The sequence below is a fragment of the Phalacrocorax carbo genome, chromosome 15 (genome assembly GCF_963921805.1).
Source record: "Phalacrocorax carbo chromosome 15, bPhaCar2.1, whole genome shotgun sequence".
NCBI lineage: Eukaryota > Metazoa > Chordata > Aves > Suliformes > Phalacrocoracidae > Phalacrocorax > Phalacrocorax carbo.
The window spans coordinates 10,623,018-10,649,956 of NC_087527.1; the positions used below are offsets into that span (position 1 = coordinate 10,623,018).

The following is a 26,939-nucleotide window of genomic DNA, read 5'->3' on the forward strand; positions in this document are numbered from 1 at the left end:
TGTGCTTCCCTCCCTCCCATTTAGTCTTGCAGGTACAAAATGCTCCTTCATCCCAGCTGGCCTGGGATTTTCGCTTGCTCAGCTTTCAGTGGAGATTACCATGACTGCTGACAAAAGCAGTGTACAAATGCAATACAGTGCAACCCTAAGGGTAGAAGAGCTCTCACCAATTGCCACTCTAGGGACTTTCTTTTAGTTTCTGCACCTACAGCAGACACGAGTTGGTTGGGACATGGCTAAATTGGCATCCTGATACAGGGAGGCAGTTAAGAACAGGAGCAGGACTTCATACAATGTTCCCTCTTTTAAATGTAGACATAGTGGCATGCTGGGAAAACAGGTGGTTTTCCCTCTGAGAAGGAAATATACCAGGGAGCATTAAAAAAAAAGCCAGGGCGAAGATGAACTAACCTGACCAACTACAGTAAAGTTGCTATAACGTACAGGCAATGGAAGCACCACATTTTCTCATTTGTGGCTGGGATGACAAATCTGCCATCAAGCTTCTTTTGGAGAATAGTAGGGGAGGGCTCAAAGCAACGTGAGTTCTTATACTATTGCATCTTCCTAGCACAGATCCCAGGACTTTCTTGTATTTTTTAGCCCTCGGCAGTTGTGAAGTACCAACAAAAACACATACTCAAGCCTGGGGAGCTTTCTGTTTTTTAGCTGGAAGACTTCAAAAGGTTTCACAAAGGCCAAAATGAAACGGCATTTTGATGTTTCCTAGACAAAACCTTGTTGTTTCCATTCTGCAGGAAGTGCTGATGCTTTGACGACAACCAACCAACCACACTCATTGAGAAACGGCACAAGACATCTTCAAGTTTGTTTTTGCCAATGCTTTGACCTCGCTACAGTGACCAGGCAGAACTTGCTGGAAAGCTCGCAATACTTGGGAAAATTGTGGCAGTATTCTACCATCTCCCATACAAAGCAATACACACACACATTGGAACAATTCTGGCCCTGGATTAATTTTGGGGCTATAAATGCAGACAGCAGTGGAGAGGGGCACATGAGAAGAGTAGTGGAAAGCTGGCAGTAATGATGGGTGCTGTTTTTTCCAGAGCCCAATATAGCTGCTACAAGGAACAAGTCATGCACAAGCAATGCTACATCATGCTTACATTTCCCAGGTATGCCCTGGATTGAAATCTGATGGATTTCTGTACCTTTTAGTCCTGGCTGCAGAGTAGGTTTTCTTGGGAGTTTTAGAGACCAGCAATACAAAACTACTTCTGAGAGAATGATGCTGTTAAGATATATTGTGATACAGCAGTGGAAAATAGAGCTTCTGGCACAACTAGAAACATAACGGTTTTCCAAGAACCATTTCACTTTATGGAAAGGATGTGCCTGTGAATGTGCATTTTGTTATGATAGGGGGAAAAAAAGTAAAACACATTCTTCTAATACATTCAGTGCAAGCATTTGTGTAACCCCAGGGCAAGATGTTGCATGCCTGTCCTGAGGCAGAAAGGAAAAAGGCCTTTCAAGGAAATGGCATGTAAGTTTTCCTTGCAACTTCCCTGTGTTTCTGAATTAAAATCAATGGCTAGACTGAAGTAGCCTTATATATTCTGATCAGAAATCCTCCATAAACAATCCTACTGAAGCTACAGATTTTTTGTGAGTTCAGGTTTGACCAGACTCCTGCTGCCAAACTGCCTAATTTCTAATATTTTCTAGCACATATATAAGGCAATATGGAAGAATGACACATCTCAAATTTCCTTTCTCTGCGTGAAGAACCTTACCTAGGACACTTAAAATACACTTGTCAAAGAATAAAGCTCCAGTGGAACCATGTTAAAAACAAATTTGCATTAAGAGCAAAGACATGGGTGTCCAAAAGAAAAAAGCAGTTCAGACACGTTTTGACACATGAGAGTTCACATATGTCACAGCCTGGTCCCAGGATAACCAGTGGCAGCATCCTTTTCTGCAGTAGGCCCAGTGGTTTGGCTCATACTAATGCTGGCAGACACTTGACCTGGCTGCCTTGCCAGCTCCCAAGTTCATGCTTTCCTTCTTTGTTCATCAGATATTTGAAGCAACAATATCTCATTCCCCTCCTGTTTTCAAGAAAAAAAAATATCCCCGTGAGAAGCCTTCTCTGTTCTCTTCCCACTTACACCTCCAGCTGTTTTTTGCCTTTGCATTACTAGTTCTGTGCAAATCCAGGTCAACTCTGAAAATAACTTCCTGGCATTTTTAAAAACCTTTCACACTCTGATTTTAGATGGAATTTTGAACCTTTCCAATTAAACAGTTGTGACTGGCCAGGGAGATCATACAAATCATCCTGTTTCTATCTCTAGGTTGTATAAGAAGTTCCAGCACAAATATGCCAGCTGATGTAAACTGTGTTTTTCACATATACACAGATTCAGATTATTTCTCTGCTAACAGAAACTCACCAGCAGTAAAATCGGCTATAAAAATCCATCATCAGGTGCTTTGTGAGCCAAAGCTCTGAAACCTTACACAAGAGGATTGCCTATTGTCCAGGCCTACAGAACAAGACAAAACTCCTGTAAAGAGCTCATTTTTGTTACCACTGCACTGAATGGGTTGGATCAACAGTAAGGCCCAGTGTCAGGCGCTGCAAGGCAGCACCAGTCCTCAGGAGTTTAAGATCTAAACCAGACAAAGCAGATAATAATCCTGAATCACCTTTTCTTATGCTGGAATATTTTAGATGAATAAAGCTGCAGGTTTTGGCACACAGCAGTCAGTGCTGAAAAATTCACTTTGAATCCAGGCTGCTTAAAAGATACCAGGGTGAGTTCATCGCATTGATTTTCATTTGTGAAGAATCCCAGGTCTCTGATTTAACTCTGCTTTTTGATTGCATGTTATAACTGTGCCAGAAAGATATCCACCCAAAGCAACAGCATACCTCTAGCAGATCCTCTGGGAGTTTACTTTAATGTTGGTAGGGTTCAGGTACCTTCTGTCATTGTTTCTCAAGAAACTCAGGACCACATGGCCACCATAAGTTGAATGAGTGACAAAACTTTACATGGACTCAGGAACAAGCCTGAGTTACCACAGTTATGACACCAGCATGGTCCGCACCTGTACTCTTAACATGGTCTGGAGCCCTGTGAGCCTCCCTGGGGAACACAAACGGTTGCTCGTGTCTATTCTCTGGCTCAGTTTTAGTGGGGAATTTCCTCTCTGCACTTCAGGTGGAACAACATTTCAAGCAAAGCTATTGCAGGCTGATGACTGAAGAGGCAAATTAAGGGAAGGCATCCAGTAGCTGGAAATAAAGCTCCATAACATTATATTAAATATTAAGCTCCGAAGCCAGACAATTGCATACTGAATTAATAATGTTATTTATTCCATTTAGTAGAGTATGGAGGACACTTAATCATCAGAGAATTTTAGATCAGAGCTGGCATCAACAGCTCAGCGCTAAGAGTATTTTATGGAAAACATAGAGGTAGATTGAGTAGCTGCAAGTGAAGAGAGTGTGAATGTGTGAAATACAGCAGATTTAGTAATAATAAAGTTATACGGCCTTGATTGTTCATTTGGATACTACTGCTCCAGCAACACTTTGTCTTAAGAAAGCATAAGCAAGTCCCAGAAGATGAGCTTGGGTTGGAGCTTGTGTAGGATCTGGAGGCACTTAACTTTTCTTTTTGTAAAACATTTATTATTTTTAAATAAAAAAAAGTATCTGCTCAACCAAAACAAGAAAATGTAATGGAGAATTCTGAAGATTTTTTTTTTTGGGGGGGGAGAAATGTAAATAAAATAATAAGAGCTGAAGATGAAAAAAATACGCTGAAAGCATCTTTTAATTTTTTTTTAAGCCTAAAGTGGAGACTGGTCAACTATTTTTCCAGACTTCAATACTGAAAATTAAAGAATTTTTTGCAGAAAGTTTCAGCAGTAGGAACCCTACCTTTTGAAATATAGGGATTAAAATGTTAAAGACCTACAATAGGACACCAAAGGTGTCTCCCCTCTCATTATTCTTTCATTTTTCTACTTCCTAATTTTGGGCTCTCTGATTGCCATCTTTTACAGCCATGTGAGGAAATGGCTTCCCAGCCATAACGCAAAAATCAGCATTTCTCCCCATCAGTCAGCAGGAACACCCTATCACTGCTTAGGTACATTTCTTAACCCCGACCACTTCCAATTTCTGTGGGTTCTAAAATTCAGCCTACTGGAGAAAGAAATAACTGATCTGCCACTTCCTGCAACTCTGATTTCCGTGCCTTTCATGGAGCAATTTCATTGACTTCACAGGAGCCTATCTGGATTTACACCTGTGTAAAAATGAGGCAAGAAAACCTGACCCTTGGTGTGGAATATCAAGTTCATAAATGTGTTTTGTATCTCCAGGAATCTCCCCATCTACAAAGGTGAACAGCTGTTGCTATAAATCAGATGGTCTTAACCAGCCATTAGAACTTCATCCAGATGATCCGTTAAAAATATACAAAGGCAACATTTTGGAAATAAAAGTCTACCCTCATGTCCTCAGGGACACCTTCTGTTGGAGAAAAATCTCATAATTCAAAGCTAAAATTAGTTCACTTTAATGCTTTTTCAGGAGAGCCATGATACTCAAGAGTAACATCGCCTTGAAAAGGCCTGTTAGATGACTTAAGGGATCCTAAACATCTGGCAGTTTGGTACATACTGCATTGGAGACATCTAGCGTCTTTTTCAACTTCTCTGTGGGTGTAACACTTCACCATTAGCTAGAATGGCTGTATCTGGTTCAGTTCCTGTCAACCATTTTCCCTATTTGAGTAGGAAACACTTGCTAAAGTGTGGAAACAGCTGGCAGAGTTGGCTGTAGCTTGTATTAACAAAACATGCTCTTGTTTCTGACCACAGACTGGCCTTTAAGTTCCGACTGTGATTGCCAAGGGCTCTTCTTAGCTTTTTGGATAAGACCACGTCACCCAAGATGTACAAGTTGGCTGTGTTAAGGGCTGGTTCTTGGAACATAACGCTCGCTGTCAGGAGGGATAAAGCCTTGTGTAAGTAGAGGGGAGCAGGATGAGCAGCCCCATTTTATTAGCTGGGAAACTGAGACACAGGAAGGTTAAATTATTGGCCTCTGGTAATTTCCAAGAGAGAGAAAGAGACCCCTTCCGAGGCAAATGCCCTAATTAAGGCAGGCCAACAGGCAAGTCTTAGCAACACACCACTTGCCAGCAGCCAAAGCCCAACTAGGACAGGGCTGCTCGACTGAATCTTCTGTTGTTGGGTACAGTGATCATACAGATACCTGTGCTCCAGGGTTGCTTTGGCACCCAGCTTCCCTGGGACACTAGGAAGCCCACATCATCTCCTGCTCATTAATAACTCTCAGCTCCTTGAGTACATAGCACATGTCTTCTACTCTCACTCACACCAAGAGCATAAAATGCGGATTAAAGGGGCAAGATCGTTGGTCAGCCCTGCACTGACCACTGAATGATCACCTATTCCCAAAGCAGCAGTTTCCTCTACCTTCATCAAGGTCACTGCTTAGTTCTGAAAGTTAAGGACAAGTAAGGTATCTCTGTTCTGTTAGGCTTTGTCATTTGTCTTTCTAAGGGCACTGGAGTGTCAGACATAACATGAACATGGAAAAACCAATGAAACACAGACAGAGCTCTACCTTGAACCTCCAGACAGTGACACAGAGTAACAAGCTCAGCTCCTTTCGCTCAATTCCTTATGTTCTGCTGAGACCATGAAAAGGAATCTTATGATATGCTGGAAGGGATGAAGTATTAACTATCAAAAACTATACTGAAGTAACCAAGAGCCTGGATTATTTTCTTTTTGATGTATGCTTATGTAAATTCAAATAAATACATTTAAATGCAACCTTTCTTCAGTTCTAGCAGAGCTTATTAAATCTATTTAAGTGAGACAAGCTAGGCTCCATGTAACGCCAGGAACTCCCCTGACAATTTGCCTTCCTACTTAATGTGATACTCTACAATTACACATACCAGAGCCTTTCATTCAAGCATTTTAATTTACGAATACATTTTACATTTTTTTAACACCCCTGTGGGCAAGCATTAAGAGTCCACTTTATTCAAGAGTAATCAATCGAAATGCAGAGAGGCAGCCTGTTTTACTCCAGATCACGCACTGAAATACTAGCAGAGTTTGGAAAACTCCTTTCTTGGTAGTCATTTAGAAGCACAATTTTAACAGCAGATACATTTTCTTAATGCTGGGCCAAATGCAGAGAGCAAACTCAGTGGCAAAGAGGCCATAGGAAGCAAATAGAGACTAATCTTCCCCGGAACTGGCCACAATGAGGAACGCATCACACTCTGCTAAGTTCACTTACCAAGTAAGCGCTGCTCTGTTGTGCAAGTCTGTCAGACATTTCCTCTATGTCTCTTCCCAGAGCCAAGTATCTTCTAGGAGAGGAAAAGGTATTACTAAATGACATCAGCTCAGTCTTATGTTTTCTCAGATATCATACAAACTGCACACAATCCTTCAGAAGGACCAGCAACACATTGCTCAGGCTCATCTTTATTTTTTTAAATTTTTAGGTCCATTGTTGCTGGAGTTTTTAATGCCATTTGATAACATGATTTGCCCTCTCACAGTGCAGAGATGGAGACTAGTTAAGTTCAGTCTTTAGGGCTGGTGGAGCTGAGACAAGGAAGTCCAGTCTGATTAGTACCAAGAAACACAGGTTCTAGCAGGACTCCTACCAGAGCCAGCTGCAGGGCACCAGCTCCTCTTCTGCTGGACAGTCTCTATCACCCCCTAAACACTCAGAAGCACTTCAGCTATTAAATGTAGACCTTAAAAGCAACACCTAAGAAGCAGCTCACCTTCAAACCCAAGTTTTTAAACAAAAACCACACAGTCAAGTACCTTCCATGCCGGAACCCAGCTCCCACTGACACCTTTGCTTCACACCTGTGGGACCTGAGCCCTTGGAGTGGAGCACAGCTACCTCCAGTGGGCAGGTAATACTTTCTTTGCTGGGCTGCTGCCACAGGGCTTGAGGTGACACAGACTTTAAGCAAAGGGTAAACCAAAAGCTCTTTGTGGCAGGAACTAGAGACATCACTGCATGTCCAAACCAAGTTGTATCTCTATTTCTTCACATGCTCTTTGTAAGTTGAGTGTAATTATACACAAGGAAGCCCCTACCCTCCCTGGGTGTGGAGAACACCTACAGCTTTCCACTAGAATTACCCATGAAAGACTGTTCAACAGGCCTCTCTGGAGAGGTCAAATTAGCTAAATGAGGCTCAGCTGTGCTGGTTTAGGGCCACAGAGCACCAACAGCCACTAGGCATTAGTAAAAAATCCACCTACCTTGGCTTTGCTTGGGTTTTATTGTAAGGCAGTGACCTGGCTGCAGCAAGGAGAGAAATTAAAACTTGAGGTGCAGATTGCGTTTGTAGGAAGTGATCCAGGCTGCAGCGGTAAGAGCTGGGAGAGAAACAGTGCTGAGGATGGCTCAGAGCAAACTTTGCACCAGTATTTTTGTTTGCAGGCTGTTCCTGAAATGTTTTAGTGGAATAAACCAAGAACTGCCATCCCTCCATGTAAATAAAGGGATTTGTCATAAAGCTAACAGATCTTGCTCTTAAGTAGTTCCCAAGAATATGAAGTGACAATGAGGTGCCTAAGAAAATAACTTTCCCACTGCCTAGGAAAAACCACTCCTAGGACGATAACTTCACAGCTGTGATCGATACAGGCTTTGAAAGAAAACAGGGGCCTGAAAGACTCTCTGTATGGTCTGCACAAGGAGAACAAAGACAACAAATAAAACAGGTATTTTTTTTAAAGGTCTGTGTCTTACCTTCAATTATCAGCTTAAATGCACATTGCTGGAATGGTTACAGCCAGCCAGTTGCTCTGTGGGAATCTCATACATACCAGAGAAAGACAGGGAGCAGTAAACTGGTGCTTGTAGCCTTTTGCCCACCCAGGGGATCACCCTGACAGGTCAAGTCCATCGTGCATTCGCACAAACTCTTTAGGTGCCACTCTCTGGCTTCCCCATCACTGCAAAAGTTGATGGGAACTTTTTTTCACATGTCCCCACAGGGAATTTTTACAGTTGTATTGTGCCCAAAAGGTTGGAGCAGAGAAACATGAGCCTGTGACCTACAAAACCCCAGGGCTCCACGGGCGTTTTGCAGTTCATTTACACTGAGGCACAATTTACTGCCAGGTTTGAACCCCCAACACCTCCCACTGCTACCCTTTTGGATACACCACTTTTTCCTACCATTTACCCCATCCTTTCCCGTGGGCTTTTGAGAACAAAGAAGCTCATGTTTGACAACTGCTCCATGCAGAATCATCAGGAGTGATTGTGGAGTCCAGTGATGGAAATTATTTACCCAGTGGGTCGGTCCCACTTTTCTGCAGAGGGCCCAGCCTGCCAGCTTTCTCTGTTACTGACTGTGGTGAGTCGGGCAGAAAACGGTTGCTGCTCTTTAAGAGCTACATTCTCACAAAACTGAAGTTATGATGGGTAAAGAACAAGCAAGCTCAGTTCATGACGAAATACACTGACCGCTCGTCTTGCCTCGTGTCACTCCACTGACTCCAGGGCAACTGCAACAGCGCTGAAGGTAGACTCATCTATCTAGGGGAAAACAAGGCTTCCTTCAAATCCTTTTTTATTTACTCCAGTCAGCTGTGCTGAGTGTATCGATTCAATCAGCAATTTCCTTAACCATAAAACCAGATGTGCACCGTCACGGCCCATCTACAGGAACTGAATCCATGCCATTTAGAAAATGCAGAATAAAAATAAAAAAATCCCAAGCAAGCTGAGATATGCTGATGGTTGGAGCTCTTAGATTTTCCTAGGTAAATTGCTTTTCTTTTGAGTCCCATTTATTTTTGTTACCCCCCAAAAATGCTGTTTTAGCCGCATTTCTTGGAAACTGTGTTGAGATCTAATGGGTTGCTACTGATGTGAATTCTCAGAGGAGAGACTAGAGAATAGAGGGAATGTAGCATTATCTTTGCTTCTGGGCATCAGCAACTTCTGCAAGCAATGTGGTGCAGTACATGTAATTTTTTGCTGAGGCAACTAATACTTTGGTCCCTAATGAGAAGAACTATTCAGCTTAAAAACACACTGCAGCCCCTTTTTAATTCTGGGCATCTGGGTAGATGTGTGAAATAGGGAGGCTTTATTGCTCAGTTTTCCTCTGTTACTTCTCAGACCATGATCTATTGTTTTCCACTGTACTTCCTACGGACACCGCAACCTGAGGCAGGTCAGTGCACCAGTTCCTCTTTACAACGAGTCACCTGGGAAATGTGGCCTGGCTTCACCTCAGCTTTGAGTACTGGCTACAGGTCACCTATTTTCCAAGTAAACCTAAGGAGCAGAGGGAAGGAAGGATCCCCATGGAGGATTGTGATGAGTCCTCCATCGGCTGGGTCTTTCCTCCATTGCAAAGGATGCTGCTGCAGATGATGCAGGTGGGGTCCACACCCCAACAGATTAACAACCTGCAGAGCCTGCCTGTATGCCACTCTTGCTGGGATGAAGATATAGAGTGAGCAAACATCTGCACTGCGGGAGGCTGTGCTCCATCTGAGCCTGCAGCTACAGAGAGGGGTCTTTGTACAGGAATGGGGTGGAATTTGCTGGCTGAAGGGTACTTTAAGCAATGTGGCTGTAATATGCTGCATGCCAGATTGTAGACATTCCTGAGGCAGCTTTCCAGAATGTGAATAAACTTGGGATGTATGTATAAAACACCATACAACGTGGGCCCTGAGAGGCCTGGAGATTGCATGGCATTGCCTTTGTACACATACAGCTCGAAGGGATTTCTCCAAGCCCAGGTGTCCCCTTCAGTTCCAGTATCCACATGTGCTGGTCAATTTTTGCTCTGTATTAGAGAAGTAGTCTCATATTGTCATACCTCTGTGCATACCAATGCATGAAGACACATTTCTGATTGCATTGTTCCCTGATTGCCACCACAAGATAATATAGCTGTGAAATACCACAAATATAATGAATAGGGAGGCAATGAGAATGTGAGACTAGGCTGTTTTACTTAAGAAGGCCTGAGTAGGCTGCAGAGTCTCTGAGTTGGTCCATCCTGAGGTCCCAATCACAAGGGTAGAGTCACAAGTGATTTGCTGCATAGGAAAGTGTTATTTTAGTAAATTAATGATTCAGATTCAGGAATTACTGAATAGCACTCAGGCAAGCCATATCCTAATGCCTACCTAAACAATATCTCTCCAATGTACATATCAGCTCTATATCAAGTCATGTGCCATTTTAACATTGCCTGGAAAAATAACACAGAGGGGAAATAAGGCATCACAGACAATGAATACTCAAGAGAGACAAAGTGTAAAACCATCTCTAACAGCTGAGTACTCTCAGTCTCTAGGGAAAGATCGCTACCATATAAAACTGGTTTCCTCTGGTGCAAGGTGATACTCCAGGCCTCAGAAGAGTCAGTGGGGGTCTTTCTGTTGATACAATGATAATGCCTTTGTGTAATTGAGCACCACTAATTAAAACCAAAAGTAAGAGAATATTTTCCAAAGTTGACTTGCTATTTTTTCCCCCTTAAGAGAGTTGTCTGACATCTGAAGAACGGAGTTCTGTGTGGGCATGGGCACAGACATAAATTAGTCTAGGGGTAGCTTGTGCCCCGTCATAACTGTCAGAGTTGCAGAGAAAAATAAGTCAATAGGAACAACAAACTCTGGAAACACATATAGCCAAATGTTGGGTTTAAAAGCAGGAAAATGTCACATGAACTGTTCTGCTCCTGACCTGTACTTTACACTGTACTATTTTGCATGTTGTTCTTTCTCTTCCCCAGAGCAGACAGAAACCATATCTTAAAACATTCACAATGAATTTTCAAATCAATAACATGTGAGACTCTGTCTAAAAGGTAAAGTTGTTGTAAAAATCAATGTCAGAGAGAACGCTTTGCCAATTCAATTATACTTGTTCCTCTCAAACTGAAAAAAAAAGTGAAAAGAAAAAAGAAAAAGTTGTGGGCTCATTTCAAGCCCAATAAACGTTTCTTGGACTAACATCCCAATTTTGTAAATATTCTCAGGGCTTCTTATGCCAGCTCCCCTCGAGGGGTCATAATTAACTCTAAATAGGGTTACCTTGTTTCAGAATCAGTCTAATGTCAAGCAGTGTTTCTGCCTGTGTCCACAATTTTAAAATAATGTTGTGTCCATTAGATGGCATGAAGGCTTCCCAGAAATGGGAACCATACGTCAATATTTAAACACAAATAAGTGTGATTAGACATGGCAGCTGTCTAGAAAATATTCAACTATTTCACTGAGTTTTGGGCAAAATATGAATGATTGTACCCATTCCAGTACGTGCAGAATCAGAAAGGCTCCCAAATTACTCTCTGCTTCTCAAGGCAAGTTTCATTTTAAGATTGACCCCAAAGAAAACAGCAAGATAAAAGTATAAACAGTTGTGCTGCTGCTGGCTTAGCTGGAGACTTCAAGGAGTTTGAGAATCACTCAAAGACGTGTAATATACAGCACCCAGCCAAAGTGCTGAATCCAGGCCACTGTGGGAAGGGCTGAATGGCACAGCAAAATCCTTGTCCAGCTGTGGTATCACAAAGGTGCATGGGCCATAAGATTTCCTCACTGGACATAATCTCCCTCTCTCCCATACTACCTGGTGTGCACCAACCTCTCTCAAGCTGCACATGGAGTGAAAGTTTTTAGGCAATAAAAATCTTTTTGATCTGCGTTTGCAGAGGATAGTTCTGAACTGTGATTCACATTGCTGGAGGCTGCTTCAATACAATAATATGGATGGAAATCATAAGAGTTCCAGTCTCTGATCTGGACTTACATTTCGGGCCTTGACATGGACATGTCACCTCTGTGCCTTGTGGACAGGAAACACATGCCTGCCTGGCAGGGCTGCTGTGACAAGTCTTTCTGTGGTGCTGAGCCTGGAAATCCTTTAACTGCAAAGGGGCAAGAGGCCCAAATGTAGCAGTAGATAACACTGTCATACACTAACGCACACCCTAATGCACACTACATACAGTTTAATTCCAGACCCTCCCCCTCTACCAGAACCAAGACATGGGAACATCCATGTCCCAGTAATGTCCTTTTATCCAGGTATAATGCTTGTCATGTCCCAGTCCTTGTCAACAGAGGTTAATACCTGAAAGAAAATGATGAGGAAGTAAATACCAACACCAGTAATTCAGGTGCAAAGCCAAACTCTGAATGACCCTGTCTTCTCTCATATGACAGAAATCTCTTATAAACATACACCAAATACAAAATCAGTTACAGAAACACCCTGGAAATCTGTACTTGATTATCCTGAAACTAAACCATGCCAGGAATTTGGGTAAGTTTTTGCTTAAAGACTATCATTATTGGCACTTCATCAGATACAGATAAGTTAGGTCTCCAGCTTGTAAAGAGAATAATGCAAAAGGAATTGGAATAGATTAATTTCACATGTTTCATTTCAGGACAGGTAGTTTTTTTAAGCACTAAAGAAACATTAATATAAATCTGTGTTATAATAGCACTGTAATTTATAAGAAAGTTTTCAAGCTTCCAGCCATGAGTTTTTGCAATATTTAGAATTTTTTTTCAACATGATATTAAGTGAATAAGATTCAGAACTTGTTGAGCATGCATTTATTGTTGTTTCTACCAAATACTTGATTACATTCCTTCATTTGTCCCTCAACAGGAGAAGAGTGGAGTTCAAAGGTGCGTTTTTTGGCTTTTTAGGACTCTCATTTCTGATTACGTTTTCAGTAAATGCTAGTGTAATACCAATCCCATACACAACTGGGACTTGTCTGTCCCCTTCCATACAGTACTTGCACTAAAGCGTTTACTTACTGTCCCTTCAGATGAAAGAACTAAAGGCAGAAGCATTCCTTGCATTTCACAAGGCAAAGTGTGACAGGGAGATCCAATGCTTTATCCAAGATCCTGTGGGTACCTTTTGCAAAGGGTGGGATATAAACTTGGAATCCCTTCAGCCTTGATCCACATCCTTAAACATGTCATCTGTTGCACAAGAATGATATAGATGGGTCTACTTGGAGAAGGAGCGACTGTTCTCTGCAGATGTTCCTGACAGGACAGCAGCTGTCCTACCTCTGTACGGTTCCATGGTTGTCCTGCAGGTGATGTATACGAGGTATGAAGCTGCTGGTCACTTTCCTGCTGTGGAAGAGGACAGCAACTGTGAGCAAGAAGTAGAAACTGGCAAGTAGATAACTGCATATGATCATGAAAAATAGCAGTTGAACACAGTGGTTTCCAGAGGAGAGTATGAACAGCACAGGAGCATGTTTTGAAAGGATGTGGCTATTTGGAGTAATGTGATACATTCTGAAGGAAAAACAGCTTTGCTTTTTTGAATAGATATCAAAAACCAGCTCAGGCTTAATTGTTACTGGCACAGCTACTCACATAGGACTACAAATTTCTCCAGATCTTCAGTTCAGCTTAGGTACCATAGTGAAAACATTAGGGCAAAGTTGGAGAATGATACAACCTGCAAGGAATGGTCAGATCTGTAAAGTGAGGGGCTTGCAAAGATAAGAGATCAGGGGGGTGGGGAGCAGAGATGTGCTACAGCTGTTTATGTTTCATAGGGGTGCATGCCAAATGTCCTAACTTACAGATGTACTGTAGAGAAGGTTGAGACCATCACTGCAAGTCTGCTGCCTGGGGAAAAAAGGTGGAAGGATCCTGGAAAACAGAGTATGTTGCAAAAGAAAAGAAAAATGGTATCTTAGATACCAGGACCAACCCATTTGTGATTGCTTCCTCCTGGAGGAATCACTCCAGGGAAATCTGTGTTCATTACTGATGCCTTACAGACTGCGTGCAAGTCAGCTTCCCTCCAGCACCTCATTTTCCCATGCTGAAACTGCCAGATAATACACTTCTTATTGGGATACTGAAGACAACTGATGTTGGTAAAACACTTCGGAATCTGCAGAAGAACACTTCTAGGGAATGGGATTAAATCACAAGGATTTATGATGAAAACCTCAGTAGGCAGAGCACATCACAGGGCACAACCCTCAAAACATCCCCATCAAGCCTTCTTTTCTCCAAAGATCTCTGCTTACACTGTAGAAGCAATAAAATACTTTAAAAATACTGCATGGACAATAAATAAAGCCAATTGTCAAAGTACAGAGCAACAGATAGCTGGAAACACTCCAAAAATATCACAGTGATTTTAAGCCATTTCCTTTCTGTTAAAAAGGTATCATATCTGGTTCTTTTACTAAAATGTTGCTAGACAAGAAGGAAGAGATATTAAAACCCTTCCAGACATTGAAGTATTAGACCATTCTGTAGTTTTATTAGCGAAGAAATGCACAATAGGGAGAGAATATCCTTGCAGTATCTTTTCACAAATTAACTGGCAGTCCTGAAAGCCATTTCCTTCCAAAAGCTTGGACTGATGTTACATCAGATTGCATGAAAATAGCCATAAAGTCTGACTTACCAAGATGACTCCACTGGCTTTAAGCCTCAATGGATAACATAACCCTAAAAGTAGTGCTAGAGTCTATAAAATCAAAACAAAGTTTGATGTAAATACAGTTTTGCAAGTAAAATTGAAAATACTGAGTTCTCCATTAGGAAAACACATATAATAGACCAGCTTGGGAAAATTTGTTTTAACATCACAAACTTTGTGGATATCTGTATGAAAGGCAAGCTTTTTTAAGAATATAATTTCGTTTTTACTGTTTGTCAGAAAACTGAAAAGTTCCTTCCACAAGGTGATGGAAAAATCCTGTTGGGACCTGGCTGTGGATACTAGTATTGATTTGCTCTTGTGACTTGTTTTAACTGAGCTAGTCCAGCATGGTGGTGATATTTCTCTCCTCAGGTACCTCCATGAGCCAGACTGTGCTGCCATTTCTATTTTACAGATGGGGAATAAAGACAGACAGGAGTAAAGGCTGGATTTGTAACTGCACTTGTTTATGGAAATTAAAGGATTTGTTGAAACACAGCTCCAACATGCCTAGATGGGGTTCGACTTCCTTCCAGCCCACTCCAATGGGAGGCTCCCAAATATTATAAAATACAACACCTGAATGTTATGATGAAAGGTTAGAACCATCTGTTGCAGAATCTGCTGGCTACTGTGATCCCGATGGCTTTCCTGTGCTCATCCTCACTATGACCACCTGGAGACGTCAGCAAACGGCATGGAATGGCTGCAGTTCACTCTGGGCTTGAGACTGCAAATGATGCAGCTTGTAAAATGCAACAATAAGGATGCCATTGGCATCTGTTTCAGTCCATCTGTATGTCAACAACCACACCACATGGGAAACTGTTCTGAATGTCTAGAAAATGCTTTCCATGTAGTTGTGGGGAAGAATCTAGCTTTTCAGGTTAGTCCTTATGAACTCTGAAGATGACTTAATAGATCAGGGAGTCTCTGCCAAAGGAGCTCTGCCTCTGCTCTGTATGAAGCTTGCTGAAACTTTTAAAACATTCCCTTGACGGCTTTTTGAACTGCCTCTTTGAAAAATAAAACAAACCATCCCAAGACAAACCCAGTGTCGCTCTCCTGGTGGTAATAGTGCTTAGAGCCCTTAAGAAAGACTGTCCAGAGGTGCAATTACTCAAGGCAAATCTGGACTGTTTCTTAGTTGCATGTTTCTCTCTTAGTTTAGTGTTTGAACACAGACTTGGGATAAGTCCAAGAGCTCCTTCAGTCATCCCATGCTGTAGTCTTAGGCACAAACTTCAGAGGTGCAGAGCATCCACACACTGGTGGTATTCCTGCATAGCAGATCCCCAAGTAAGACTGCAAGCTCCCAGCAGATGGGGGTTTGCGGGTGCACGTTTTGCCAACAAAGAGAGCAGCTTTTAAAACTACAGGCTTTAAAATATGATTAAAAGGCCAGGTAGTTTCTAAGCCAGAAGAGAATAATCTCTCTGTCTCTGTGAAGTCCCTTCCTTTCCAGGCTGTACTGGCTGTTGCCGCCAAGCCAGAATGAAAGATGCTTTGCATGACTTTCAGTATTTACTCTCACAGGAAGCACAGTATCCTGTCTGGCTGTTGGTATGCTCACCACCTGACTCCAGCATGCCCCAAACAGCAAAGTCTTTTTACCCAACTGGAATGTGCTGCAGTTCAAGCGCTGGGAATAAAATAAGCAAGAAGGGCCACTCTGTTAACTGGGAGGTCAATGCACTATTTGCTTAAGGGTTAGCATTGAATGCTAACCCTTGAATGCTCTTTCTGCTGCAGCTGGGCAGAGGCATGCCACTCTAAGTCTGCACCTTTAGTGACTAGCACAACAGGGACTCCTGGAGACTTCGTAGTACTGCTGATCCTCCATGCTGCAGCCTTCAGCTGTTCATGAATGTGGCTAATAAAGGAGCCAGGTGCAGACTGCCAAAGGGAGTTAAGATCTGCCTTACTCTGTAAGGCATCAGGTGGTGAGCATGTCTCCAAAAAAGGTTATTCCAGTCAACATTTCTGGGATTCTGTGGTGTAACATCATCAATAACAAAAAGCAATTCTACCACCCTTGCATTTGGTACTGATGCATTTGGCAGTATACAGTGCCTGGGCCCACCATTCACAGTATGTTGATAGACTGGAAAAGGTTCAGACAAGAGCCGTGAGTTTAATTAGGAGGTTACAAAGTGGGTTTCAAGCAGAAGCATCCCATACTGCAATTTATTATTGTTACTGAGTGACCTTGCATTCTGTTGAAGCAGCAATATGGGGAACAAAATTGACCATAGGCTTTTCATTCTGGCAGACAGGTGTAATGAGATTTGGTGGCTGGGGGTTGAAGTGAGAATTTAGAGCAGCAGTAAAGTGAAAATTTCTAACAACTGGAACAATTTACTAAGGTAGCAGTCAACTCTTCACTACTGGCAACCTCTGAAGCAAGATTGGACTCCTTTCTCAAACACACATTCAGTCCAAAAGACATTGATCTGGAATTGATTTTGATTACTACAGTCTGCATTATATGGAAGATCAGAACTTATGAACTCATGGATTCCCTCTTTATGCTTCTAGAATACTGTGAATCTTCCCAGAAATGTGGGAAACCTCTGCCCTTTTTACAGATATTCATTGACTTTTAAGGTACATGTTACTAGCTCTGCCCAACTGACCTGAAACTTACCACTTGATCACAGTAATGCCCCCCAAGGAGGTGGCTCATTGCTGAACCCGTGCAGTTTTTTCCTCTTTAACTCAACTTGCATTTTTGGAGTTGAATAAAGTTAGGGAAAGTTCACAGGGAACATATGATCTGTAATTTCATACAATAGCTAGCTGTAAACCCTCTGTCTGTGTTGATTCAGAAACCAAGAAACCCCCAAGATACATCTCTTAAAAACCAATTAAAAACTCCCCCTAACAGCACACAAATGTACAATCTCAGGTTGCACATAACACGAAACCAGCCCAGCATTTTACATCCTAATAAGCATAGCAATGTAAACACAACTACAGACATTGTTTTCTAATTAGGAGAATGTACCATGGGATGTTTACAGACCCCTATGGAAATGTATGGACGTTTGGTTGCCTAGCAAATGAAGGATATAGAACGCACTCTCAGCTAGGACAATTATAATTAGGCTGGCAGAGGTAGAAATAAAACCTCTAGGAGCAAACACAGGGATCAATCCCACACTGACCCAGGAAAGGCCAAGACAGTGCTAAGGGGCGGTACACAGAGGTATGCCTTACCAATGCTTTTTATTTGAATATTAGCTTACCACAACTCTCTGTGTGTGAACAGCTGAATTCGGACTGCCTGTAGGAAGAACTCAGTGGGAATGCCCACACATGGAAGCTGCTGTGTGGCCTTGTCTCCACTGGACATGTTCTTGGTGTGTGATACTTGGCAGGGCCTAGCAACTTCTCTCCTTCAGGGCAGGATATTGCTGGGCAGACACTGCATTTATGAGAGGCTAGAGTCCAGTCTGCTGCAGTGTGAGGCAGCAGCTCCTGTTTGTGCAAAAATTCAGGAAGAGAGGCTTATCTGACACGTGGAGGTAAGACCAAAGAGATATGCACATGCTATAGTACCTACAAAACATGTTTCCTGCTGGTTGAGTAGCAAAGTTCTTTGGCCAGCTGGATTTACAAGGCTGCATACCATTTGTGACTATGGCCTGGGTCTCAGAGGAGAGCCTGCTGGGGTCTCAGGCACAGCTGTGTCTGAGAAATAGTTCATACCAATCCTTCAACCCTGCTTTTGCTGCGAGCCATGGAAAGCAAGTTCCTACACTTCTGGCTTTTGTGTTTCAATAAACAAAAGAATCTAAAGGGACAATTTAATTTTTACTGCTGTTGAGGCTAGCCCCAAACTATAAACTTTGTAGTTTTGATTTTGTTGGTGTCACAAGGAACCTGTCCCCTTTTGCACACAGTAAACAGTTCTGCTTCCAAATTCTCACACCTTCACTCTGATATTGGCCTCATCCTCTTGGAAAGGGGAAATAACAAAGCCTGGTGCAGAGAAACAACATGTTTTCCTTTGGGTTAAGTGGTCAAATAGATGTGAAAAAAGGTATCATGCACTTGCTTGTGAAAGAAATGGTTTCCTCAGGCACCATCCCCCATTGTGGTATTGATTACCATAGAACCAACTTTTTCCATCCCAAATAGCACCCATAGTTACATCAGACAAAGCAACCGCTGGACTATGTTGTCTTCATGCAACATTCCTTCTCCCTAGAAAAGCAGGAGGAAACCTGCTTATACAGCAAGAGTCAATCACATGCAAGCATTTCCTGCCCTACTAGTTTCTCCTTCCATGTTCCTACAACTCAAAGGTTTCACCTCACAGTGCATGGGTTTGGAAGGGGAGAGAAGTATAAGGTTGCTTTGATTTAAAGATTGGTCTGATTTACAGGAGCTCTTACTACCATGCTACACAGCTTAACCAAGTACATGAATCCCGGATAGAACTTGAAGAGGATTTGTTCTTAATCTGAAATCTTGAATTTTGTGTATGGGAAAAGCCAAGCCTTTTCAGACTGTTTTTTTTTATGATGGGATGGTGGCAAGGTAGGTGAAATTAACTCCTTAATAATCAGCCAGTTCTGCTCTTGGAGAAACAATTTCTACACCTAGTAAATAGCTGTTGCAGCAATTTTATTCCCCATTTCAGAGATACTTCAGATCAGTGGGACCCTCCTGACATTTATTTTCCAGTGCAAATTCAAGGCTTTAAATTGTGAGCTTTAACCTGCTGTTACTATCTTTCTTAGCCCTCAGGGACCCTCAGCAATAGTCCATCAACTTCTATGCTTCTACAGAGCCCAGGGATAGAGCCACTGCTTGGATAACTGGCTATATTTGTGTCACTCAGCACCAGGTTTTCTGCACAACTAGAAATTTTGCCTGCATTTAACACACAGGAATACAAGGTGTGGCAGAGCAGGGGGAAGGGATATTTGCAATGGTTCTAATCTGCAAAGATGGTTTCCAGCTGCATTTCACATATGATTTGGGGTTTGGATGAAGTCTTGACAGAATTTCTCCATGAATTATGCAAGAGGCTGCTGGAACACTGTAAGTACACAGAGGCACAAGAGACTTGTTCAGGCAGCCCTCAGACAACACACTGCCATCTGACACACGAACCAAATCAAAGCCCACTCCAAAAGGCAGATTGTCGTACAGTGGGGAGGGAAAGTGAGCAGTGCAACACCAGTGCCGTGGGGTGCTGATGTGGGGACACATGGGCTGCCTGCCGTGAGGTGCTGCAATGGAGCACTAGATGGTGCTGTATTTTAGAAATAACTTTGCCTTTTGGGTCCCTGTACATTGGATGCAGGCTTAAAGATGTGGCAACCACACGCAGATGCTCCTTTTAAGACACATTGCTGCTCTCTCCAAGGAAAGTATGGATTTTCCTTTCTGTCTGTTTATAAGCATAGGAATTAATGTGGATTTTGACTTCACAACTGGGGAGTTGCCAGTTAAACTCTTCAAGGGCTGCTGATTTCGTCTGGGCGTGTGATGGGAACTTCAGGACTCTGTAAAAAGAGTGTCAGGGAACAATGCCATGTCCATGTTTACCCTTCTCTGACTTACCCTCTTTCTCCTGATTTAGGCTGTTGGCAGCCTCCAAAAGCACAGCAGCAAAACTGTACTCCCTCAGCAGAGGCTCAGAGCCTCAGAGTGTTCAATTCTGCCAGCAAAGCGCTGGCCTTCATGGGAACACTCTCACTCTGGGAAAGTAGGTGGCATTTGGCATGTGGCAAGTGCCAGGAAAGTCTTCAGTGGTGCTTTTAGAGCAGCATCCATCCTTGGATTTTCACACTGCCACAGGCTGCATGACGTGAGGTGCTGGGACCCCATACTTCCCTGCTGGAAGCAATATCACTTGCTGGGGTAGGACTGTTCAGAGGTGACAGACAGGTGGGAGGTCATGGGCACCTAGGTGAAACAAAGGCAGAAACCTTTGAAATTAGTGGCCTGAAAAGGCACATGTGAAAGGAGATGGGCTGCCTCCAGGGATTACTCATACCACTGTTTCTAATTGTGCTTGTGCTGTGTCTGGTGCATTTCTGAAGATGCTGGGCACAGATTCAAAGCTGGCCAATTACCCTCACTCTCAGCCACTCAGCAGGCATAGCCAGGTGCTCAGCATTTGGCCTGATCCAGCCTAGGCTGCAATGGGCAAAGCCTTCTAGGAGCTCTCCCTAGGGTAGAAAGGGCTCAGAGACACCTGCTTATTCCAGTCAGCCATCCAAGGAAGCAGACGCTCGTTCTTCCCTCCTAACTCCAGAGCTTGCTTTGATTCCTCCAGGCGCAAGCGAGTTTGGTTTCCTGGCCACAAACAGGGCAGTCCAAGCCAGGAAAGGGTAATTAATGTCAGAAAAGATCAGGAACTCAGTGCAGCAGAGCTCACTTGGCAGGAACACAAAGGAGGGAGGGGGAGATGACTCTTAGAATCTGCAAGAGGCCAATGAGCTCTACAGTGGGCTGGGCCAGGTTGTTTACCCAGCAGCCAGCCTCTTCAAGGGGTCATTCAGCTTTGTCTATTGGGCATCAGCAGTCCAGCCACAGCATTTTGGAAGGGAAGGATGGGGCAAACATGGCTTTGCCTCTTCTTATAGGGAGAGGGCGTGGATGAAAAGATGAGGAAGTTCTAAAGGGGCAATAGGAGTCTGTATGGAGGGCTGTGTAGGAAGGGGATTGGCATAACCAGTGTGTCTGCAGGGACTCTCAATAGCTGAATGAGATCAGGCCCATCTCTGGCTGTGTGCTGAGCAGCCTGTCCCATCATACAGCATGTCAAGGCTAAACTTGGCAACAGAGATGGTGCCTGGCTGCCAGAGCCTTGGAGGGGAGTCAGGAGCCAAGGAAGCACCATTTCTATGGGCTAATGCAATAAAGTTTAGGGGGTTGACTTTGCTAAAAGGCAGCATTTAAACAGAGAGGAAAGTTTGTGATTGCATCTGCTCTACAGTCTGCACAAATTCACCATTTTTGGGGGGACTAAAAGGATGGGGTCTCCCAGCTCAGGTAAAACCCAGCTATGGGATGTGCTGTGTTCCAATGCCAAGGAAAGTTTGGTAGATAAATGAAATTAAGCCAGTCCAGGATGTGCCTAGAAGCCCTCCAAGGTGCATCCTAGTGCTGTGGGAATTAGCACTCTACAGCAGACTCCAGTGCTCCCAGCAAGATTTGCCTCCTCTTATACCCAGGTCCCTGTGGCATCTCTAATAAGACAAAGGACACCAGTCCCAAGGGCTATGTATAAATTGGAGCAGGGATAGGCAGAAAGAAAGAGGAGACTCTCTGCAGCAGAGCAACAGAATATGTCACGTCATACCTGAGGATGCTATTTTGAGATCTCAAGACAGGTTGAAGGAAGTAGAGTTATTCAGCTCAGTGGGGAAAGGCAGTGGAAGGGGCTGGCACCTCTCCCAGACTGGACTAAGAGGTGCTGCAGACAGCCCAGGAAAACCAAAACATGCCTTCCCTTTTATAACGAAAAGCAGTCAAACTGGGACTCAGCCTTGGCTCATAGTCCACGTGCAAAGTATTTGCCGCAGTTTGCTCTCACCTCCATGGGCCATTTGGGTGGGAGGACACTGTCGGTCAGAGCTTGTGGCAATAGAACCAAATTCCTAAAACCACTCTCTACCCTGTTCACAACGAATTCTGACATGTAATAGGAATCAGAGCCCTACAGCTCTCCAGTCTTTGTCCTTACTCATCTGTCAAATGGGTAAATTGAGGTATACTGTGCCACAGCCTCTCTCACTCTCTTCATCCCAGTCTCACACCATTCAGCCTAGTTCACCCAGCTTTCAGAATTTTCTCAGCTCAAGTTTTGTCTCAGGATTACTTTGGCTGTATCAGGCATAATATTTTTACATGGGATTCACTCTATTTCAGTGCATTCTCTCTAGAAAAGGCTTGTCTTCTATCTCTAATTATTATTAATTCTGTGGCAAGGAGAGCAGATTCATAGAAATTCTTAACAAAAAATCTGTCATGGGGAGGCACTAGTGGCCTCTCCCACTGCAGATTACTGTGGGGAAAAAAAAACGTTTAAGTTTGCTACTGCAACCTTCAATGCTGGAGGATAAATTCCTGATGCTAAACTGCAACAGCCTACAACTGCGAGAGACTGAGGCTGGGACTGCCACACTGGGGTACCCTTAGAAAGTCCAGCTAATACAGCCCTCTGGCTGCCTGCACAGTGACTTTTAGATCTCATAGCAGGAGAGCCTGATGGCCAGGGGATACTTTTAAGCAGAACAGAGAGGTAAAAATCCTGCTTTCAATTAATTGCATCACCAGAAAACTGGAGGGCAATCTGGATTAAACTATTAAGGCTCTTTCAATCGGCTCCCAGGGGAAGATCCAGCAGAAGCAGAGGATTCAGCCAGAAATGGCAAACAGGGGAGTGAGAGAAGCACAGGGAGGGTTATACTTCTGCCCTGCATAAAATTCTGGTTTCACACTCATAGGGACCCTGCCAATGCCAGCAGTGGGGATGTGGGGAGTTTGAGGCAGCTCACATGAAACCTGTTGTGTACAGATGAGGGAGTCATTGCAGAGTGATCTATTGCTTGCTGGGGCAGAGGTTTGTATGGCCGAGGCTGACCTGCCTGGAGATCCCTCAGCAAAAGAAATAGAGCAGTGCCCTGCTACCCTCACATACCCAGTTTGTGTGTGGCCTGGTTGCTGACTACTCATAAAGTAGCCTCTGTTTCAGAGGATCCAACTTCTCAGTCTCTCCATGAGGAAAGCCAGGATTTTTTTGGGTTCACGCCTGATGCTGTCTATGGGATCTGCCTTGCTGCTCCTTGAATTAGAAAGTATGCACTACTGGCAGCTAGAAGCAGAGTCTCCTCTCCCCACATAATGCCAAAGACTCATTTATTCTCTTCAAGTTCAAATAAAGCTCTACTGTTTTGAAGTGTTAGAAAGGGCTGGCTTTTGTTCTGTAACTACTGATTAGATGGGGTTGCTTGAGCTGCCTCACAGCTCCAGGCCATCAGAGCACCACTCAGCTGCTCTGTACCACATGGCCAGGCCAGCTCAAGGGCAGCATCTCTCTCATTCCCACCTATATGCTCAGATAACCAGACCAAATGATTCTCTGGAGCACCTGTTGTAAATCAGCTGAGAAATTGGGGGTGAGGCGAGTGCTTTTTTCTGTCCCCAGATCAAGTTGCCCCAGGTACAGTGTACATACCTGGCTCTGGATGTGATACAACAGCTTTTTCTGGCAGAAATGTGGAGACTGGTGACTAAGGGGATGGCTCAAGAAGTGTCTTCAGGCCTTAAAGCAGCCGTCCTGTGCAGAGAAAACAAACACAGATGAACAGAGGGGGGGGGGGGGGGGCGGGGAAAAAGTGTCTTTTACAAAGCAAAGCTGGTTTGTTAGTGGTATATAATTAAACAAGTGGCCCAGCCCAGACTATATCCAGAGCTATGGCTAGGAGCAAATAGAACAAATCTATCTGAGTTCAATTTATTAAAATAACATCCCCCCCCAAAGTAGCTGGAAATCCTCTGTATCTGCATTTTAATTGTCTCATTTATCTGCCTTTAAAAGTCAATGAATGCCAGATGTCCCTGATTTTGCTTTCCAGCAAACAGGTATCTTGCCCAAACCATCCCTTTTAAATTAAACACAATTTGCTGCAAAGTTAGTTTTGTAAAAGTGAGATGGGGCCAGGGGAGGGACAAGAAAAGCCCAAGAACTGCCAGCACCTATCATGTGCAAAATGAGTCTGAAGGAAACGGGGGACATGCAGCTGTCATGGCAAACAGCAACAGATTGAAGCCATGGCATGAAGCAGCATGAACTAGCTCTAGTGAGCAGGAAGAGCGAAGCCAGAGCCACAATTTTATCCTGTGTTGATATTCTACAAGAAAAATGATCACAGAGAACACTTTTTGTGCCCCCTCCCCCCCAACAAGATCAACCTCAATAACAAAGCTACACGTTATTTACTACAATGTTTGCCTATTGCATAAGCAGAAGCGCCTGTTGCCCGGATCCTTGCTGCCTGCTGAGCTCCTTTCTCTCAGACTGGCTGTGTACTAAAGAGGTAGGTCTGGAAGACCCCAGATCAGCGTGCCTGTGTGAGGTACAGCTGCTAGTGGATGATACACATACCTGGATTGCACTGAGCACCAACTTAATTACAATACGGACAGACATGTTAAAGAAACCCCAGTCCATCATGTTGCTCCCTCCCTTTGCCCAGAGCCCCTGCACTGCTCATATACTCTATGAAACACAGGTATGTAGTTTGCATAAGGCAGCTTAACCCAGCGTAGGCTGTCACGCTCAGCAGGCTCAGTTTCATATTGGAGTGACTGTCTAGTATGTGCTCTTAAAGTCCCCTGGGGATTAATGTCCGTAGAGCCTTTTGCATAGAGGCTGAATCCCATCCATGTAAACAGCAAGCCTAGATAGAAGAATATGTGCTTATAATGCTGAAAAATAAAAGATTCTGGGAAGATTGCAGAGAGATGCGAGAGGCACAAAGAATGGCAGAGAGGACAGGGGGTGTCTGAATTGGATAACCAGATCCCAGAACTGCAGCGAAGTAGTAGTCTGAAGACTTCAGCCCAGCCAGAAGAGACACATATAAAGGAGCAGTCACTGCTCCTCTACTTAGAGGTTTCCTGCCCCCAGAACTTGAAGCAGCAGCATGTTCTCTTGTTATACGAGTTTCTCAGAGTGCTCCACCCCAGCACAAGGACACTCATGGGAAGCAGGCCCCGTTTAGCAGTCTTGCTGTAGAGAGCATTCTCAGATGGGCTGGTTGTTGCCTACTTGCTCACACCACCTGCGCCCTGCGACACGTGGCCTGAACTACTTCAGCTTTGGCCATGCTAGAACAAGTGTGCTGTGAGCCATTTCTCTCCCACCCTTCTTCCATGTCTATGAGTTTCTGTTGACTTTGGCTACCTCCCTGCTCCAAAGAGGAACAGTAGGGAAAAAGAAGATCCTAAGATGTAATTTTTATAAGATGTATACACCTACTTTTATCATATCCATTAGAATATGCCTGGGAGTCCAGGTGGGGACACTGGCCCTGACACAGCAAAATCAGGATTCCAAAAATTCTCCCAAAACACAGCACACTAGAGAGGGAAGATACATCTTTATCTGTCATGCATTGTTTTATAGTTACACCCAGTGGGTGCACAAGATTAATTGTCTGGGTATGTTTGCCACATGTGAAAGCATCCCAGGAGCAGTCAAACAGGAAGATGAAACTATTGTATTTTTATACCAATATAATTTCCTCCCTTTCCTTTTTACCTCTGAAAGACATTAAAAACCTGCAAGGAAACAGGTTGCAGGGTGCATGGGCAAAGTGATAGAGGACACACATGGGCCAACTAATAGGAGAGGCCTCAGCAAACAGTAAAGTAGGAGAGCCCAGCAGGTACCAGCTGAAAGCAGGGATAGGAGGGTACCAGGGAACACAGCACCCTCCATGTGAGATGCCTTGATGGGGAAAGCAATAGCTGATATTGCATCTGCTCCTGAGGTAATACGAGCACATGCTCTCCTCTGAGGATGAGAAAGGAAGCAATGCTCTTGAGAAGAAGCAAGAAAGAGGGAGAATGGGAGAGCATGGTTTGGAAGGATGAGGGGCTGAACTGTGCCCTCAGCAGGCACAGCTGTGGAGGGGCTGTGGACAAGAGGCTTGGGGTTTTCTAGATGTTGTTGAGCCCTTTCAGTGCTGCTGAGATACACAGAAAAGCGAGACAAAAGCCTAGCAAGTGTTTTATTCCAGTTCGTTGGCCCTGGCAGCAATCTGCACAGCCTTCCCTGCTCCTCCACCATGGCAAAAGCTCTCTGCTTCCTCTTACCTGGCTGGTGGCACTGGCTGAACTGGAAGACTCGCAGTTTGGGCAGGGTTTGGGTCCAGGTGCTGTGAGGTTAGTGTACCAAGGTGTCTGCTGGAGCTGGACCCCACAGCAAGTCCACACTATGAAAACAAAGCCAAATCTCCCTGAGCTGTTGATAAGAGAAAAGAGATGGAAGAAAGGGAATTTCTTCAGCTTGAAAGCAAAGCATCTAGGCAATTTCATCATGCTGTTTCAGGTCATGCTGCTGCCATGTGGTATCACGTAACATACCTTGCAACACTGCTGATGCAATGCAGAGGGAAGCAGGAGGAAATGAATCTCTGATACGCTAATTACCCACCAAAGTCTTGGAGCATCAAACATGCTGTCAGTAGCTGTCTCGCAGGGAGAAATGTTTGCATGGCCCTTGTATTGGTTGAACTTCTGAACTTCTACTGAACCACACTGTTAATGTGTTTCAAATATTGGAGCTGCCAGGGAAAGGTGGATGGGTAATGCCACACAGACCCAGCTAGCCTGCCCTTATTATCTGTCGGCTCAGGTTTTGGTGTTAACTCTG

At 43.8% G+C, this 26,939-nt stretch overlaps 1 protein-coding gene across 4 annotated transcripts in view; it reads right to left on the minus strand.

Moving 5' to 3' along the window:
- Window positions 1-26,589, minus strand: part of CCDC92 (coiled-coil domain containing 92) — a 93,997-nt gene extending 67,408 nt beyond the window's left edge. For 2 of the 4 annotated variants that reach the window (XM_064466277.1, XM_064466275.1), the window contains exons 1-5: window positions 26,381-26,589; window positions 23,736-23,837; window positions 13,144-13,212; window positions 12,883-13,053; window positions 6,335-12,181 (exon numbers count right to left, since the gene is read on the minus strand). The gene's annotated coding sequence lies outside the window, so the exon portion shown is untranslated. Of the gene's footprint in view, window positions 1-6,334; window positions 12,182-12,882; window positions 13,054-13,143; window positions 13,213-17,781; window positions 17,986-23,735; window positions 23,838-26,380 lie in introns of those variants that run through there. The other 2 variants (XM_064466279.1, XM_064466278.1) reach the window with 2 other exon arrangements.
- Between the last annotated feature and the right edge of the window lie 350 nt (window positions 26,590-26,939).